This window comes from Puma concolor, chromosome A2 (genome assembly GCF_028749965.1).
Source record: "Puma concolor isolate L17-30 chromosome A2, mPumCon1.1.hap2, whole genome shotgun sequence".
Classification (NCBI taxonomy): domain Eukaryota; kingdom Metazoa; phylum Chordata; class Mammalia; order Carnivora; family Felidae; genus Puma; species Puma concolor.
Genome location: NC_141668.1, coordinates 107,783,864 through 107,803,199, shown reverse-complemented (window position 1 = coordinate 107,803,199; position 19,336 = coordinate 107,783,864). Strand labels below are relative to the sequence as shown.

General features: G+C 55.9%; 1 long non-coding RNA gene across 2 annotated transcripts; it reads left to right on the top strand.

Annotated features, from left to right (window-relative positions):
• The first annotated feature begins 16,876 nt into the window (after window positions 1–16,876).
• Window positions 16,877–18,381, top strand: LOC147583384 (uncharacterized). 2 transcript variants are annotated; one of them, XR_015243084.1, is made up of 3 exons: window positions 16,877–16,958; window positions 17,470–17,517; window positions 18,161–18,381. It is a non-coding gene; the product is annotated as an uncharacterized LOC147583384 (long non-coding RNA). The 2 variants fall into 2 exon arrangements; XR_015243082.1 differs by lacking the exon at window positions 16,877–16,958 and having other exon boundaries at window positions 16,965–17,517.
• The last annotated feature ends 955 nt before the right edge of the window (window positions 18,382–19,336 follow it).

The following is a 19,336-nucleotide window of genomic DNA, read 5'->3' as shown; positions in this document are numbered from 1 at the left end:
TATGCTCGCTTTTTCTGTACATAATTGTCGGTGAATCCTTAGCGGGTTCTGGAGGTCCTTTGGGGTGCCCAGTATTTGTGATTTCACCTACAAACGAATCCAGCTCCAGGTCAGGCTAACTTGAGGAAGAATAAACAGGCATTGCCAGTGGGAAACAACGAGCCCTCTTCTCAGATTTGCTAATTTCTTCAGCTTTTTTTTTTTTTTTTTTTTCAATTTCCAACCTCATGCCTTTAACCAAGACTGGTCTCCAGGCCGTGTGCCCCAGACTCTGCCCCTCCAGGCCACCATCCCTGCCTGGACACACCCTGCTTCCTACCTGCAGACTCTCCCATCGGATGCAGCCCTCCAGCCCGCTCTAGAATCTTCCACTCGCCCAACTTCAGGCCCTCCTCCTCGAACCCCAGCTGCTTCACTCACTGCAAGGGGGTCCCCCTCACCTGGAGAACCAGAGTTGAGAGTCACCAGGTGCAATCAGCCCCAGGCCGGCTTCGATCCCTGGTGTGTGACCCACACGCACCACAAGTCCTTGATTTCAAAGGAATTGTATTTAAATCACCTGGTGCCACAACATGGCTTGGAGAGAGCAGCATGAATGAAATCACTGGGTTGAGCGGATCATTAAAAAGTGAGTATATTCCTGGGGGCCTGGGGGGCTCAGTAGGTGAAGCATCTGACTTTGGCTTGGATCATGATCTCGCGGTTCACAGGTTCGAGTCCTGCGTCAGACTCTGTGCTGATGGCGAGGAACCTGGTTGGGATTCTCTCTCTCCCTCTCTCTGCCCCTCCTGCTCTCTCAGAACAAATAAGTGAGCGTAATGACGTGAGTCTATTACAATATTAAAAGTCCCCAGCGTGCGGGGAGGAGGGGCCAGGTCACTGCAATGAGATGATGCCCCCACTGGATCTTGTCTAAAATTACCCCTGACGTTCCTTTCATGCCGACCACGGGAGCGATCTGTCCCTTCACCCATGAGCTATTAGAAGTACATTTCTCTGTGGTTTTTTTTAGTGAAAAAAAGAATGAAAACAAACATGATGGCACAGGACCGCTGTCAATGGTCTCAGAGGCTTTAAAATAAGCCCCGAGCCGGCCCTGAGCCCGGTTTGCACCCCCCCTTTCCCCCCCAGCTGCCCCCACGCTGCCATTGCAACCCCCAGGGTTAGGAGAACATTGGAAAACATTCGCGTTGCCTCGCTCGGAGCACAGATCCCTCAAACAGACGCAGGGCCTGAAATTATAGGCCGGTCAGTGCAATTGCAGAATGAGGTTTGCACAGGCCCAGCCCGTGCTTCTGGGAATGTGAGGGTGTGAGGAGCTCGGGCATGCTCACTTTGGGGAAATCGGGGATTGCCCGGTCCTGCGCCCCTTGAAGACTGAGGGGGCAGAGGCTTGGGTCACCTGACATCTACAACAGGATGCCTCCCACGCCCCAGGGGCCACCCGGGGGACCCTGGACAAAACTCAAGGCTGTGAGTCCATCTGACCCTGCCTCGGGATGTGGCAGGGGTGAGGGGGGCAGGGGAGGCTTCACCCTCTCAATTCCCAGGCTGTGGGAAGGCAGGGCGCTGACAGGTCAACAGAGAAGGGCGGCCCTGGGAGGCGGCTCTTGTGGTCGGGACAGTGGCTGTTTGTGGGGTGGGTAGGGCAGGCGCTGAGAGGGCCCACAGGGTGGTCCAGACTCCTGGACCATGTTGGTGGCCTCTTCCCGGCCTGGGGGTGGGGGGGGGTGGGGGTTCCATGGGTGTGTCCACTTTCTGATAAGTCATCAGGAAGTTCTGTACCCCTTTCTGTGTGTTTGTTATTCATAAAAGTTTTTTAAAGAAGTTTTACTTATTTTTTAAAAAAACTTTTCATGTTTATTTTTGAGAAAGAGAGAGAGAGAGAGAGAGAGACAGAGTATGAGCAGGGGAGGGGCAGATACAGAGGGAGACACAGAATTTGAAGCAGACTCCAGGTTCCAAGCTGTCAGCACAGAGAGCCTGACATGGGGTTCGAACCCATGAACCGTGAGATCATGACCTGAGCCGAAGGTGGATGCTTAACCAACTGAGCCACCCAGGCTCGCACACTCTCCCAGTTTCCCGCACATCAGACGGCGTTGGTTCAGGCAGATGATGCTGGTGGGGGGACAGGGGCTCCCCGTGGCTCTAAGATATAGTCCTAGCTCCCACCCACCACCTTTCCAGATGCTTCTCCTGGTTGCCCCTCCCTCCGATGCTGAGTGGCCTCCCCAACACACTTCTCGTGCCCTTCCCTAAGAACTCTGATGGCTTCGGCTTCTCTTTCAGGGCCAAGTTTGAAGGCAGCCTCACTTCTCCGGTACGGAGGGGGAGGGGTGGCCTCCTGCTCTTGCTGCACAACCACCCTCCCTGGGTGGGGGGGGGCGGGAATTGGACGGCAAGAGGCTGGCACATCTCCTCCCTTCTTGGAGGACTGGGCCTCTGAGCCTTCTTAAGTGAAAATATTAATTATAGTAATAATGAAATGGCAACATTATTATTTATTCAAGACTGAGAATGTGCTGTTTTGCAAAAGGCTGGGGTGCAGAAGTTGGGGTCACTCACCTGTAGCCTCTCGGTGTAGGTTTGCAGACAGACAGCAGAGCCCAGAGCCTCTCAGGCTGGACCACACACATTACCTCACTCAGGACACCGGCCGTCTTCACTGGCCTTCCCCGTTGTGAACTTTCCCAAGCCTCTGAGGTGTCGCTCGCCATAAACGAGGGAGGCGCACGGCCGTGAAAGTCTGCAGCTAACGTCACACTGGACGGCGGAAGACTGATGTTTCTCCCCAAGAATGGGAGTGAGGCAAGAACGTCCACTCGACCAGTGGTATTCAAAATGGCGCTGGGGTTTTAGCCAGTGTGCTAAGGCAAGGAAAGGGAAGACAGCACATGTAGATCAGGGAAGAAGAAAGATAACACGATCATCTACCTAGAATATGCCAAGGAATCAACCAGATATCTCCTGGAACCAATAAGTGAGCTCAGCAAACTCGTAGGATACATGTCGACCCACGCAAATTCCTTGTATGTCAATGCAATAGCACCGAACACGTGAATCTGAAATTAAACAAATAATAGCCCTTGGCATTTGCTCAACAAAAAAGGAAATCCTTAGGTACAAATTTAACAAAGCATACAGAGGGCTTGTATGCTGCAAACTACAAAAAGCATATGAGAAAAATCAAAGATTAAATCGATGGGGAGCTATGTTGTGTTCATGGATTGCAGACTCAACAGAGTGAGGATGCCAAGTCTCCCAGATGGGCAGGTTCTATTCCCAGAAAGATATGTCGTAGGTTCTCAAACTCACATGGAAAAGGAAATGGGCTAGAAGAGCTAAAATAATTTTTAAAAAAGAGAGCACCATGGGAGGAATCAGCCCACTCGATTTCAAGACGCGGTCCCTAACTACCACAATCAAGACCAGGGCAGTGGTGGAGGGATAGACACAGATCAGCAGAGGAGGGAGAACCCAGAAACAGAGGGAGAACCCAGAAACAGAGCTGCACTGACATGGGCAGCTGATGCTGGACAAAAGTGCAAAAGCTAGTCCATGGAGGGGAACTTTTTTAACAAGTGGATTCTGGGGCAATTCGGGCACCCACGGAGAAAAACTGAACCTCCACCAAAGCTGCACCGCTGTGCAAAAATGAACTCAAAATGCATAATGGATTTAGAAGTAAAACTATAGAACTTTCATTAAAAAACTAGGAAAAAATGTTTGGGATCCACGGTTAGGCAAAACGTTCTCAGGCTTGGCCATGGATGTTTGATGTTGAGCATCTTATCTTGTCTCTAAGTGGCTGTCTGTTGTCTTCTTTGGGGAAAGAGCTTCTCAAGTTCTTTGCCCATTTTTAAATCAGGTTGTATTTGCTGTTTTTATTGAGTGTTCTTTTTATATCATGCATAATGATCCTTTGTCAGACATGAGTGTGCAAATATTTTCGCACAGTTTGTGGGTTGCTTTTTCGACTCTGTTGATATTTCATCTTGATCAAATCCAAATTGTCTATTTTTCTTTTGTTTCCTGTGGATTTGGTGTCATATCTAAGAAGTCTTTGCCAAATCCAATGTCATGAAGCTTCCCTGTTATATTTTCCCCCAATCATTTGATAGCTTTAGCTCTTACCTTTGATCCATTTTGAGACAGTTTATTTAAATTTTTATTTTAGAGGAGAGAGAGAGTGCACAAGTAGGGGAGAAGGGCAGGTAAGGAGAGAGAGAGAGAGTGTGTGAGCAGGGAAGGGGCAGAGAGAGAGGGAGACACAGAATCCGAAGCAGACTCCAGGCTCCGAGCTGTCAGCACAGAGCCCGACGTGGGGCTCGAACCCACGAACGTGAGATCATGACCTGAGGCGAAGTCAGACACTTAACCGACCGAGCTACCCAGGTGCCCCTACTTTTTCTTTTTCCAATTTGAAAGGCATTTCTTTCTTGCCCAATTGCTGTGGCTGGTAAATAACATTCTTGAAATGGCAAGATGCTAGAAATGGAGAGCAGATCTGGGGTGTCCAGGGGTTCAGGAAGGGAAGAAAGGAGCTAGGTGGGTGTGACTATAAAAGACCCCAAGAGGGGCGCCTGGGTGGCGCAGTCGGTTAAGCGTCCGACTTCAGCCAGGTCGCGATCTCGCGGTCCGCGAGTTCGAGCCCCGCGTCAGGCTCTGGGCTGATGGCTCAGAGCCTGGAGCCTGTTTCCGATTCTGTGTCTCCCTCTCTCTCTGCCCCTCCCCCGTTCATGCTCTGTCTCTCTCTGTCCCAAAAATAAATAAACGTTGAAAAAAAAAATTTTAAAGACCCCAAGAGCCATCCCTGTGGTGATGGAGTGTGCTGTGTCTTGACTGTATTCACGCCAGAATCCCAGATGAGGTGCTCGCCTAGGGTTCTGTAACGTGCACTTTAGGGAAAGTGGGTAAAGGGTACATAAAATCTCTCTGTATTGGGTCTCACAACTGCATATAAATCTATAATTATCTCAAAAAGGAAAAATTTAATACAAAAGTTTGACCTTGTAGTTCACAAATTTGAGCTTTTTGTTCATTTCATTAGAACTTTATTTCGGTTAAAGAAGAGTATTGGTATGTGATGGGCTAAAACTTATGAGGGGGAATGATCTCCCCCCCCCACCCAGTTTAATGGCTCTGTTTTAGCCACAATATTCAGCAAGATGGGACATACATGTCAGTGCAAAGAGGGAATCTGAGCCCCGGGAGCCGGCATGATGAGGTGCTGGGCAGGAGGACGAGAGAAATGACTTTGAGGGTCACTTGATTTCAGGAGTCCGGCCAGCCCTCCCGTGTTCCGGTGGGTTCTCGCCAGGAGCGAGGGTTTTCTCTCCAGAGTGGGTGATGTGCAGCTGTGCCTGGTGACAACCTGGTTTTGGACCAGCTCACGCCGGACTCTCGTGCCAGCCCAGCCCTGCAAGCAGGGGTGGGGAGGACAACTTATCTTGCTCAACTCCAATCCCCTCAGCAAAATTGCCGTCACAACGCCCGCTGGGTCAGATTGCCGTTGGCATTCAAAGCAAAGAGCCTGGAGGTGCCTTTGGTCGTGTTGGATGCTTTATTTATTTTTATCTCTGTGGATCGTTGAAACCACACAGCTCCGAAGGGCTGAAACAGTTATGCTGACATTTGCACTGTTCTCTGCTCGGGGCCACGCCGCTGCTCAGGAGGACTGTTGGAGGCCGCTCCTTGCACGGTGGTCTTCCCACTGTTTTTCTGTGTGACAGAGAGTGAGCTGTTCTCCCTCTCTGGGCTCCTGTGTCTCTGACTTGGCTGAATGGCCGGGCTTCCATCTGCAGACATTAAACCGAATCTAGGGGCGCCTGGGTGGCTCAGTCAGTTGAGTGTCCGACTTTGGCTCAGGTCATGATCTCCTGGTTCGTGGGTTCGAGCCCCACATCAGGCTGTGTGCTGACGGCTCAGAGCCTGGAGCCTGCTTCGGATTCCGTGTCTCCCCCTCTCTCTGCCCCTCCCCCTGCTCATGCTCTGTCTTTCTCTCTCAAGAATAAATAAACATTTTTAAAAAGTGTTTTAAGCTGAATCTAGTCATGATTTGTGCATCTTGGCTAAAGCCCATGAGGTCTATGATAAGTTCAGGGAAAAGGGAATTCTTGGTAAGCAGTTGGCTTTCCTGTAATACAGACAGAGCCTGGGAGTTGGGACATTTGGCTCTGGAGCAATGAACTGAATTTTTTTTTTTAATTAAAAAAATTTTTTTATTTATTTTTGAGAGAGAGAGAGACAGAGCATGAGCAGGGGAGGAGCAGAGAGAGAGGGAGACACAGAATCTGAAGCAGGCTCCAGGCTCCGAGCAGTCAGCACAGAGCCCGACGTGGGGCTCGAACCCACAAACCGTGAGATCATGATCTGACTTGAAGTTGGACGCTTAAAACCGACTGAGCCCCCAGGTGCCCCACAAACTGAATTTTTAATGGTGTCTCTGGTGCAAGAGAGAAGTGGCTTCCAAGAAACACGGGTGTCTTAGTGCACATCTTCTGTTTTTCCCACAGTCAAGTGGGCGGGACTTCAGAAGCCGACTTGTCTTCATGTTTCCCTGGACCCGTTCCTCCCCTGGCCTCAGGCCTGTAAGCTTCTTGCCAGCGCACCTGTGGGCCAGCTGTCCCTTCCGTCTGGAATACCTCTCTGTCCACAGAGTCCCATTCCCCCTCCTACACCCGACCTGCTGGTTACCCAGAGGGATTAAACCATCCTCCTCTGGAGGCCCGTGGACTTGCCCATTGAACTGTGAAGTCCACTAATGCAAGTGGCTGAGGTCGGGGATGAGGTGGACGGCCCGGGTCTGCACCTGACTCTGCCGCTCGCTGGCCGGGGAACTTGGAACACCTCTGTGCCTCGCTCCCCTGATCTGCGCACTGGGGTTAACAATTGTAGGTTCCTGGCAGCGAGTGGACATATGGGCCCTGGCCCCCCTGGCCCTGAGCCACTTGCAGGCAGAAGCCCTGTTCACTGTCACGTCCCCGGTGTCACGGACAGGACACGGGCGGATTCCCCGCGTGTGGTTGATCAGGGGTGTTGTTCGTGCCAGGCCGTCCTTCCATCCCCTCCGTGGTCGAATGGAAATAGGGTTCCTCCCCCGGATCTCTCAGATTCTCCCACATGGAGTTTACAAGAAACGCTCCCCTCCCTGCTCTTTTGCGTGGGGGGAGCTAATGGGCACCGGGCACTGTGCCAGACCTTCTATGCGTTCCTCCATTTAACCTTCTTCTAAAGGCACCGTGCACTGCTCGTGGGTCATTTTGCATGGGTGCGAACAGCATCAGAAAAGTCAAGCAACTGCCCAGAGCCACACAGCTGTTCACAAGAGGCGCTCCCAGAGTGGGGGGCTGGGCTCCCAGAGCCGGCTCTCTGTCCCCTCACCGTGTGCCATTACACTTCGTAAACTCTGTAGGGGTGGAGGACACGTCCTGGGAGCAGGTGGTGGGGTGTTTAGGGACCTGCCTTCGCACCCGGCGGATATGGAGGCACGTAAGAGGAATGTTCCAAGAAGTGTTCAGAGCCTGATGGTGAGGCAGGGAGCGCGGCTTCTGTTCAAGGAAACCTTGGAGAATTCACAGGGGTCACCGTGAAGGAGGCCTGTGGCTCGGAAGGCCCTGGAACTCACTTGGGCTGCCCTGCCGGGCACTGCGATGTCCAGTAATCTCGGAATGGAGAGCGGGAGTGGGGAGGGAGGAGGGTCCCAATGGCCCACACGGAGCTGCCTTCAGTACCCACACCCGTACGTCCCCACGGATCCCAGAAGATGGAATGTCCTTTATCAGGACAAAGGTCGGTCACCTCAGTAGCCCCTGCATCCTGAGGGGCTGGTCTTCAGGATGGGCCTGTTGGAAGCCCAGCTCCGTGGCAGGAAGAGGGCTTGAATCCCCTCATGGGGATGGACCCTGGCACTCAGGTGGGGACCCAGCTCCCTCCAGCTGGGCCTGGCGGACCACAGCCTGCAGCCCTGCCAGGCCTCAGGTTTCTGGTCCCAGTGGGGGCTGGGCTCCCCAGCTGCTCAAGTCCCCTCCCCCCCCCCCACCTGCTGGAGGAGGGGCCTGACAGGCTTACCTCCCTTTTGTTTGAGCCCTTAAAACTCCACCAGCTGGAGGGGACGGAGTGCAGGGACTGCTTCTGTGCACCTGAGTGCCCCCCCCACCCACGCCGGGGGCCTCCTGCAGACACCTGCATGCACCCCTCAGGAGCCGCCTGCTCAGCTGGGTCCTGGCCGCGCTGGCCTGAGCTCTCAGAGCCTGGGGAGCTGGAAACCCAGCATGGCGCCTGCCCCAACTGGGCTCTTCTGGACCCGAGGGCCTCCCCCATGCTCCACTGGGGAGCCCCCGCCCCGTTTCACTGCCCCAGGAGTATTCCCCATCCTGCCTGCCTGCAGCCCCTCCTGTGATGCCCCCATTACCCCCTCCCTGTCCTTGCCTCTTGCCCCAAATCTGCCTCCCCTCCCCCACGTGCATCCTGGGCACCTTGGGGAAGGGGATGTCGGTCCCTTCACCCTGTCCTGCGGGGCAGTCCTGACTGTACCCTGGACCGGCTTCCAGAGTCACCCCCACCTGGTGCCCAGAGGACACTGCTAAGTGGAGGCAATCGCCTTGGCCCCCAAAGAGTACAGGGGTGGGGGACCACACTCTGAAAAACTCCCAGGAGCAGTTGATTTGCACCCGACTTAAAAAAATACATTTCTAGGGGCGCCTGGGGGGCTCAGTGGGTCAAGCGTCAGACTCTTGATTTCCGCTCAGGTCATGATCTCATGGTTCATGAGTTTGAGCCCCACGTAGGGCTCTGCATCGGCAGCACGGAGCCCGTTCGGGATCCTCTCTCTCCCTCCCTCTCTGCCCCTCCCCCACCCCCACTCTCTCAAAATAAATAAGTAAACTTAAAAAAAATACATTTCTATCATTTCAAACATGCATACAAAAGCAATTCTCTTCTGACCATGTGACAGGAGCAGATTAAAATCCTCCTGTGCCGCGTGCGTGTGTAAAGCCAGTCTATACTGTGTTGTCCCCCCGCACCGAGTACAAGAGCAGTTCGGTGTCTGCCCTTGAAAGTGCAGATGCCAGAGAAGCTCCGGGGAGCCCATGTCCCCAGCAGCATAGGGGGCCGGGGGCCGCCATCCATTTGCGGCAACACCAGCAGCCCAAGCAGCTCTAACAGCTCCTGTTTTCGGTTCAGGTGTAATCCTCCCTCAGGTACAGTTACCAGGACTGGATGACTTCTCCCCGAGCTGCTGATTCAGCTTGTTTCTGAGTGTTCGCTGGTCATGATGTCACAGCCCCGGGGGTGATGGGGACCCCTGCCCGCAGGACACAGCTGCCCGGAGGGGCCCCCGGGTGTTGAGGGACATCGAAATCGCTTCTGACATTCGTATCAAACATCACGTGCCTTTAAGTTCTTTCCTGGGCGGTTGCGGTCTCAGGAGGAGACATTTCTTTATTCCAGACGCTGCCGAGCGGACTCTGGCTCACACACAGCTGGGCTTGCTGGCTCGTGTTATTTGCCTGTTCAGAGGGGGACAGCCTTCCCGGCCTCCCGGGCTGGTGGCTTCCCAGGCTGGTGGCCTCACAGGCTGGTGGCCTCTGGGGCTGGTGGTTTCCCAGGCTGGTGGCTTCCGGGGCTGGTGGCCTCCCAGTCTGGTGGCCTCCCGGGTTGGTGGCTTTCCAGGCTGGTGGCCTCTGAGGCTGGTGGCCACCTGGGCTGGTGACCTCCTGGGCTGGTGGCTTCCCAGACTGGTGGCCTCCGGGGCTGGTGACCTCCTGGGCTGGTGGCTTCCCAGACTGGTGGCCTTTGTGGCTGGTGACCTCCCAGGCTGGTGGCTTCCCGGGATGGTGGCCTCCCAGACTGGTGGCTTCCAGGGCTGGTGGCTTTCCAGGCAGGTGGCCTCTGGGGCTGGTGGCCTCCTGGGCTGGTGGCTTCCCAGGCTGGTGGCCTCACAGGCTGGTGGCCACCTAGGCTGGTGACCTCCTGGGCTGGTGACCTCCTGGGCTGGTGGCATCCCAGGTTGGTGGCCTCACAGGCTGGTGGCTTCCCGGGCTGGTGGCCTCTGTGGCTGGTGACCTCCCAGGCTGGTGGTTTCCTGGGATGGTGGCCTCACAGGCTGGTGGCCTCCCAGGCTGGTGGCTTCCCACGCTGGTGACCTCACAGGCTGGTGGCCTCCCGGACTGGTGGCTTCCCACTCTGGTGGCCCCCCTGTGGCTGAACCGGGGGCCGTGTGCACAGGGAAGGGGCAGCCTCCAGCCTCAGGAATCAGCCCGGGAAGATGCACAGTCTGAGGAGAGACTCCGGACTCTCCCAGAGATAAATTAGTCAACGCCTTGTTGAGAAGGGACTGTGAGCGCTCAGGGGGGGCCCCGTGTGCCAGGCCTGCCCCGTCAGTGCGGAGGAAAGAGTGGCTTTCAGTCCGGGTTTGTTTTTCGGTCTTCCCATCAGTCAGAAGGACAAAGAAGGTTTCTCCCTCCATCTTTGGATTTTTTTTAGAAATGCATTTTAGTCGTTCCATTTATTTTATTCATGGAGAAAACTAAGTCCACAAATGGCACCTAGCTAATGACAGACGATCCTGAGGTCATGTTAGGGAGGGGCGACCCCTCGACATTCCAGCTTTCTGAGGGTCCACGAATAGGACTGGACCCCGTTCTTCCCTGCCTCCCCCGACATCCTCTAGGACCCCGTGCAATTATTTTCACATGGCTCCCTCCCTATCAGGTGTGAGCAGGAACTCAGCGAGGTGAGCTCACGTCCACACAGAATCATCCAATAAACACTACTGCTTCTGGCTGAAGCCACTGAGGGAGGCCTGTCTGCATTAGAACATGGTTTGTTTTTTAACGTTTATTTATTTTGAGAGAGAGAGAGAGAGAGAGAGAGAGAGAGAGTGGTGGGGAGGGGCAGAGAGAGGGAGAGAGGATCCCAAGAAAGCTCTGTGCTATCAGCACAAAGCCCAATGAGGGGCTCGAACTCACGAACCGTAAGACCATGACCTGAGCCGAAATCAAGAAAGACGCTTATAAATGGGCAGGAAGTCTCTGTACCACCTTGCAGGGCTCTCTTCACTGGTGGGGGTCTCGGTGTCCCCAACATCCCATCTTGCCCCATCCAGCACCCCTCCCCGAGGACTAGCCCGAGGCCAGGTCTCTGGGTCAGGGGTGCGCCCCCAGCAGGGCCCTCGGGTCACCCATCCGTGGGCTCTGCTGAGCGGCTGGTTTGCAGCCCTGAAGACTGGATGTTCTCAGCACAGCCCGGCTGGTTTTGGGCGCCTTGTTCTTCAGGGTGATCTGCAAACACTTCCTACGACTGCCCAGTGTACCAGGCTCCAGATAAAACTCTTCCAGGTGCTGGAGGCCCCTGTGCGCACTGGCTCCCGGCCCTCCCCACCCCCACAGCCCATGCAAGGACCCGCACGACTACAGGGGAGTCTGGCAGCACCTCCCCATCTCAACATCCTAATCCATCTGCCAGGGGCGCCTGGGTGGCTCAGTTGGTTAAGTGTCCGACTTCGGCTCAGGATCATGATCTCACGGTTTGTGGGTTTGAGCCCCGTGTCGGGCTCTGTGCTGACAGCTCAGAGCCTGCCTGTAGCCTGCTTCGGATTCTGTCTCCTTCTCTCTCTGCCCCTCCCCACTTGTGCTCTGTCTCTCAAAAATAAATACACGTAAAAAAAAATTAAAAAAAAAATCCTAATCCATCTGCCAGAGCCCCTTGGCCGCGCCAGGTATCACGTGAGGTCACATGATGGAGACGCCACGACCGTGCCTCCCCCAGATGCAGGGCTGGCCCGGCCCCTGAGCCCTGCCACCCCCCCCACCCCCCTCACCCCCCCCACCCCTGTCTACACGCTCCCCTACTCCCTGGCCTGGGGGCTGGCTTGTTCGCAGCTGGGACCCCCGGCCGCCCCCCCAACTCTCCGCCTGGAGGCCCGGCCCTGGGTTGGGATCCCACCCTTCTTCTCTTCTCAACGACCTGCTCCGGGACCCTCCTGCCTCCCTGTTACGGATGCTATCTTTCCAGCCAGACCTACTCAGGCCCCTTCTATCTTGAGCAGCCCACCCCCACCCTCCAGGCCTCCAGGGTAATAGAGGGTCCCTCCCGCTGTCTGAGAACTAGCGGCAAGGGCTTCCGGGCATTGGTAAATGTGGTGATATCCCACCAACCTGTCCGATTCCTGCTGGGGGGGGGGGGTCACAATTTTCTCGCTTTTGTGTGATTATGGTTGCTGGAAGCAACTGTGTTGCTTCTGGAGACACTTTTACCAGAAGCACGACTTGGACCGCAAACGTTCCTACTGAAGACACCTCGCTTGGAATCAGACAACACATATTAAAATAGGGCGCCCCTGGGGATGGTGGGGAGGGGGGAGGCAGAGGGCAGGGTGGCCAGGCCGGGCCCGGGATCCTCCAGCCGACGTTCGTTCGGGGAGAGCCGTCCCCCTCACCCCTCCCTGCTACACATGCCCCAAATCACACCTGCCTTAGAAAGTCAATGAACTTCAGGGTGCCCGGGTGGCTCAGTAGGTAAAACACGATCTCCGGGTCATGAATTCAATCCCCACGTTGGGTATAGAGATGACTTAAAAGTTAACTAATTTAACAAAAGAAAAAGAGAAAGAAAAAAGAAAATCCATGAACCTCACGGTGCCTAGGTGGCTCAGTCAGTAGAGCATGCGAGGCTCGATCTCCGGTCAGGAGTTCGAGCCCCACGTTGGGTGTAGAGATGACTTAAACATAACTAATCAAAAAAAAAAAAAAAAAAAAAAAGAAAGAAAGAAAATCCATGCATTTCGGGGTGCCTGAGTGGCTCAGGCGGTAGAGTGGAGTCTGTCCAGCTGAGCAGGGAGTCTGAGGCTTGTGATGGACCCAGCCCCCCATGTCCAGGTGAGATTTTAACCCCAAGTGTGTTGGTCCTAAAGCCGGTGCCCCTTTCGTGGCCTCTCTGGGAGAATGCTATCATCAAAAAACTTCAACAATAAAATTCTTTGCACCTTTAAGGTGTTGAGGGGTGTTCGTTAGCCCAAATGCATCATTCACCCCCTCCCTGGTGCCCAGCACCTCCCAGGCAGTCTACCAGATGCAGAGACTGTCCCCATGATTAGGACGCGGTTCTTAGGTCAGCGGGGAACGGGGATCCCGACTCCCTCCCAGCACAATCCAGCCTCTGTCCAAGCATCCTGCCATCACTTATGAAATCCTCACCCTCTGCCAGACGTACAAAGGCCCTGGGGATGCAAATGGGAGGGCGTGTGCCTTACCTGCAGGAGCCCACCTGGAGCAGGTGCTGGGGCACCGAGGAAGCTGTATGGGGAGCCGGGGTGAATGGGGGGCTCTGTGGCCCTGGACCGAGCACTGGGGGAGAATTACTGTATGCAAGCCGATTCCCCCTGCCCCAGGCTTCTCTCTGCACATCCCTTTATTTAGGGAAGACAGAGAGAGTTACCTTCTCCTCTTGGCCTCCGCCAGCTCTGAGTAGGGGGTGCAGTCGAGTATGGGGCCGGGCTCCACACTCGGGGTCTCCACCTATGGTTCCACTCTGAGTTTTCTGGTTCATTCCTCGGTCAATGCATTCATTCGTGCATGGACAGTATGAACAGATGTGAGGGTCCAGGCGTGGGCAGTGTCTGCAGACAGGTGACTGTGGTCCTTGCTCCCGGGAAATGTCAGCGTGACTGGCACCAGCAGAAGGGTTGATGGAGGGAGGGGTTGAGTGCGCTGTTCTGCGTTCACGGAGACCCTCGGCCTCCTCTTCCTGTCCGATTCTTCTACCAGGACCCGCTCTGCCCACGAAATGGCGAAGAAAAAAAGCCAAAAAACCTTCCCCATTAAACTAACTTTTGTCACCAACGTCATGAGAAAGGTTACAGTTTGCCTGCTGGAAAGTAAGTGGGGAAACAAATCCGCTGAAAGAATTCTCTGGGCAAAGCATGCTATGTGCACACGTATGGATACATGCCTGCTTTGTTCGAGAAAGGACTGGAAATCGCCTATGAAGAAACATAGGACCCCGTTAGCTAGTTGATTCTCTGACTTTTCTTGGAAGTTTGCATCCTTGTTGTGAAGGTAGAATGCTGGGCTGGTGGCAGAGAAACATGGAACGGAAGCCCCCTTACCTGTTGCAAGACTTGGAGAGGTTCGGCCCGTCCCGTGGGGACACAGCCCCGTGTACTGTCTGTGCACAGAGTGCCTGGCCAGGAGGAGCCAGGAAAGTTTGCCTCCATCTGACGGTAAATTATGCATTCTGGCAAAACTCCCCGAACATGGCACACACTTTTAGGGACTTCAGTCTTCCTTCCTCCCTCCCTCCCTCCCTCTCTTCCTTCCTCCTTTTCTTTCTTTTTAATGTTTTAGTTTTGAGATAGAGCACGAGCAGGGGAGGGGCAGAGAGAGAGGGAGACGCAGGATCTGAAGCAGGCTCCAGGCTGTGAGCTGTCAGCATAGAGCCCGACGCGGGGCTCGAACTCACGAACCAGATCATGACCTGAGCCAAAAATCAAGAGTTGGACACTCAACTGACTGAGCCACCCAGGAGCCCTGGGAATTCAGTATTTCAATCAGCTCTCATGTGAATAAGGTCCAATGAAGGTATAGTCCACTGGAAAAAAAATAGATGATGTTTTTCTTTTTGCGCATTTCTTTGTATCTTTGGTCCAAATGACCCAAACCCTGAAATATCACACTTGGAAGAAAAGTGTGAGAAATACAAAGCCCTTCCTGGACATAGTGAGGACTCAGTCGGGGGTAGCTGCTCTGGTTGTTATAGAGACCACAGAGTAATGGTCTGTTTGGTGCAGGGATCAAATGGGGGGGTACTAGGAAGCCACCCCAAGTCCCAGCTGGGGTCCCCTGGCTCCTGTTCCCAGGAGCCCAGCGGACCAGGTCCTGGCTTCCCATCCCCAGAACTGGGGCCCTGGTCCAGCTTTGGTTGAAGGTGGAGAACTATCCCACACCTGCCCTGGGGCGAGCCTAGGAATGCAGACGACAAACCTTTACTACTCCCAAGCAGGTCCCAACAGCCAAGCCCCTTGGAGCCGTGCACCAAGGTGCATTCAGAGCTGTGACAACAGTTGGCCGACCTTCTAGTCGGAGCCGGGGTCAGCCTCCCTGCTGGGGTGCATACAGTACCGGAGAGACCCACAGACCCCTCCGGGGTGGCAGCTCACCCAGCTCTTTTTCCCTGTCCCTGCAGGGCTGGGGGTGCCTGAGCACACCTCCGGCCTCTCCTCCTGCCCGGAACAGCATCACATCGTCTGTGGAAGGGTTTTTCCAACATGCAAAGTGAAGGACCTGGGGCCACAACCCAGTGGGTGGGATCCTCCGCCGCAGGGCACCCAGCGCCTTCTCAGGCTCCCTGGCTCTCCTTGGCGGTCCCTCTGGGGGGTGGGGGAGTCCTGTCCTCCAGTTCCATCTGTCAAACTCTGGGCACAGCCTTCAAGGACAGAGATCTGTGGGGCAGAAAGGAGCCTTCCCAACATGGGGTCTGAGATGGTCCCGCCTCCTCCCTGCGGGACTTTGCTCCTGCCCTGCAGAATTGATCCCTTGAGCTGTGCTGGGGGGGTGGGTTGGGGAGGGGGGGGGTTGGGCCTCACACCTTGCCCTTGTGCGGGCTCCCAGAAGCTCCCAGAAGCGTGTTGAGTGAAGAAGCTGTTGTGTGCAGGAAGCTTTCGTGTAGGCCACTGCCCCTTACAAACGAGAGTGAAATGGACCAGTAAACACAGCAAGGGGCCAAAAGCCCCTGAGAGGCCTTTCAGGGTGCTCGCATGGGGGAGGGGGTGCTGTACGTGGGGCTCCAGGAACCACGGAGCCCTGGGGCCCAGGAGGAGGGTGAGCGTCCCAGCCAGTGGGGCTGCAGCTCAGCTGTCGAAGAACTGTCAGGAACGCCTTCAGTGTTTTCCTTCCTTGTGCAGAGTTGAGCGCCTTCTGTATACCAGCAATTGTGCAGACCCTGGGGGTGTAGCCATGGGTGAAGTCAGCGTCCCCACCTCCAGGCACTCGCAGAGCCTGAGGGGAGGCCGGCAGGTCCATCCCCCTGAGTAAATGCGGGGGGGGGGGGGGGGGGGTGGTTTCCTTGTCCCCAGGGCGTAGAAGGTGCCCCGTGAGCAAAAGTCTCCTATTAAAAACAATCAGAGCAGTTGTTACTATTGAGTGCATCCCTATGTCAGGCACTGACCTAAATGCCACTTTTTTTTTTTTAAGTTTATTTATTTTGAGAGAGAGCGAGCGAGCAGAAGGGCAGAGAGGGAGGGGCAGAGAGAATCCCAGGCAGGCTCCGCGCTGTTAGCACGGAGCCCGATGCAGGGCTGGAACTCTCCAACCCTGAGATCATGACCTGAGCCCAGATCAAAAATCAGATGCTTAAGGGACTGAGCCCCCCAGGTGCCCCTAAATGCAGCATTCTTAACTCATTCATTCATCCCAGGGACCGTCCTAATTTTACAGATGAGGAAATGGGGGTGAGCACGAGGGACGTGTCGCGGGACGTACGTGGGGGCAGGACCCCAACCCTAGCCCGCCTTTCTCCATCACAAAACCCGTTCTCCTGTGAGCCGTGGTCCGAATCTGGTGCATGGGGTGGGGGTGGGGGTTCGTTTCTCCAGAAACGGCTGCAGGGACCCCAGCTTTGTTCTCCCTGTTTCTCGGGGACACGGTGCCGGACACCGTGCTAAAGGCCCAGGAGCAGGAAACCGAGGCCGGATTCGCTGCCGCCCCCGCCAAGCCCTCCTCCAACACACACCTGCAGGGAGGCCGGCTGGCCTCTGGCCTCTGGCCTCTAACTTCCAGCTTTCGTTTTCGGTGTTCTTTCTATTCTTAGCCTGAGCCCCACGCTTCCTCTCCGCAACATGCAAATGTCGGGCTGTCACAGATGGCTGCAAAGTCACAGCCCGGTGTTCCCAGCAGCGAGCGTGGGATTGCATAGGGCTAGGCCTTCATTTTGTAAACCCTCCTCGACTGCAGTTGGTGAGTTTTCCGCAAGCCGGCATTGCCTCGGGAGGACAATCGTTTTCCCGGGGATCAGAAGGCAGGCAGGCCTCGCCCCTTGGCTTCCCCATCTGAAAAGTGGGGCCCGACTAGCACTTTCCTCACCAGGCCGGTGAAGGGCATAGCTTACGAACATTATTAAGCACCTTGTGCATACTGGAGGTTGGGTCCTCGGGGGGCAATCAGATGTGGACCCTGCCCTTGAGAGGCTGGTGGGGAAGACAGGTTTCCACAAGCAATTAAAATTCAGGATGGTGCACACGATGGAGCAGTGATGGGCACATCCTGGGGGCAGCTAGAGAAGGGGGCTCTCCGGGAGGCCTGGACTTCTGAGCATGGGCGTAGGGAAGGGCAAGAGAGCCCGCGGCATTTGGGGTGGACACGGGTCTGTGGAGCCCACTGCATGGGGGGCAGGGGACGAGGGGTGGCACCTGGCTCCACTGGGCCCCTGCTTTATTGGCAAGACTGGACCACCTGGCACCTTCAACAGGGCTGTTTTGAAGAGGTCTCTGTGACAGAACGACAGCCAGAGATATTGGTAGGTCCAAGTCAGCCCGACGGTGGGTCACGATCACCATGTTCCCGCCCCACCACACCCTCACCAGCACAAGGGGCCCGGCCGCTGTTACTACGCAGGCGGGTGCGTCCCACGGCCTCGTGTGCGCCCACGCGGGTGTCCCTGGGTGTGTCCCCCTGTCTCGTGGGCTCTCACCGTGCGCGTCCCCGTTGGCCAACGACTGGGAGGCCATCTCTGCACGTGCCCGTCTTCCGGCTGCGTGCTCTCCAGGGGAGACTCTTGCCTGCCTCTTCCTGGCCTTTTGCAGTAACATTTGGAGGGAGATCCATGCCTGCAGGGGTTCGGGCTGGGAGGGGGGGCCTTGTGGGGACAGCGACACAAATGTTCACAGGTGATTCATGACCGTGACACCCACGTGGAAGCCAGGCCGGCTCGCTGGCCTCGCCGTCTTACTGCAGCTAAGGAGGACCGGGGCCCGGAGACAGGACATGGTCTCCCCGCGTGCACGGTGTGCGGCCTCTGCAGGTGCCTGTGGTTCTCTAAGTGTCTCCAAACGAGGAGTTAAAGAGCCAAGTCCGTGCCAATCTCTACGCCTGCAGGGGAGCCGTAAACCTGGCATCGTCACCTTGCACCCCTCTCCGATTAGTCCTTCGTCCTCAAACAGCTACATCTTGCACGTGCGGGCTCCATGGCCCCCGAGAAACCACAGTGTCCCGTGGGAACACCCGCCCGCAGCACCTGGGGACCACGAAGATGGAGACAGGACCCGTCTCCAGGGAGCGGAGAAATGCAGGCCGGTCCCCCAGCCCCTCCCAGGGCCCATCTGCGCTGAGTGACAATCTCCTCCTAATGAGAAGCAATAAAGGCTAATTATCCACAGTTTCACAGGAGTTTCTCAACACCCTCTGCATAAAAAAGCAAGGCCACCCAGCCTGTGGATAGCAGCCTGCAGGGGTCCAGTGGTGTTGTTTAAACAGAGCTAAACAGAGGCATCAAAGGGGTTTTTACAGCAGCTGGGGAAGAGAGGCCACTGGGGGGTGGGGGGCCCTGCGCCTCCCCGTGGAGTCGAACCTGGGGGTTGGCCTCCGTGGAGCTAGGGTGAGGATGCACATCGTAAACAGGGGGCGCAGCCACACACACCCCGAGGGTCTAGGTAACAGCACTGTCCGTAGGGGATCAGCTAAGCCCACATTTATCTCACTCAACCTCCTTATCTGGCGCCTTGGAAGCAGGGTTTGGACCCGTCCCTACAGCAGGGTGTTGGCTCCGGTTCCCTGGGTTCTCTGCCACTTTCCAGGGGGCCTGGGATCACACCCGTGGTGACGCCTGGCCACGCATGGTTTGCTCCTATGTTCCCGGGGCCCGGTCTGAGGAGTGGGGTCGGCAGGATGAGTGAGAAGTGAGCAGGGGCTCAGAGAGACCCCCAGCGGGCAGAGGCATCTGCCCACTCGCACTCCTCTTGAGGCCTGTTCTGCGCGGGGCCTGGAGGGCAGCCCGGACCAGGACCTGCCAGGCTCACAAGCTTCCACTCCAGCAGTGGGGGCAACAGCCGTCCGCACGGGGGACATGGGCGGTCCAGAGAGCGCTGGGCGTCAGTGCCAGGGTGCAGACTCGGAGTCTGGGGGATTGTGGAGATTCTCGGGGGCTGTTGGCTCTTCTTGACATGTACAACCTGCCCAGGACAGGGCACCGAGGACATACAATGTCCTGGGCTGGACAAGGGCTGGTGTAGGGGGAGGACGGCGGGGCCCGATGGGAGGTGAGCGGGTTTTTGAGAGTGAGGATCAGGTCAGATTCCAAAACCGGGCAGCTAGTGACAAGCATGGGAGGAGAGTGGTGG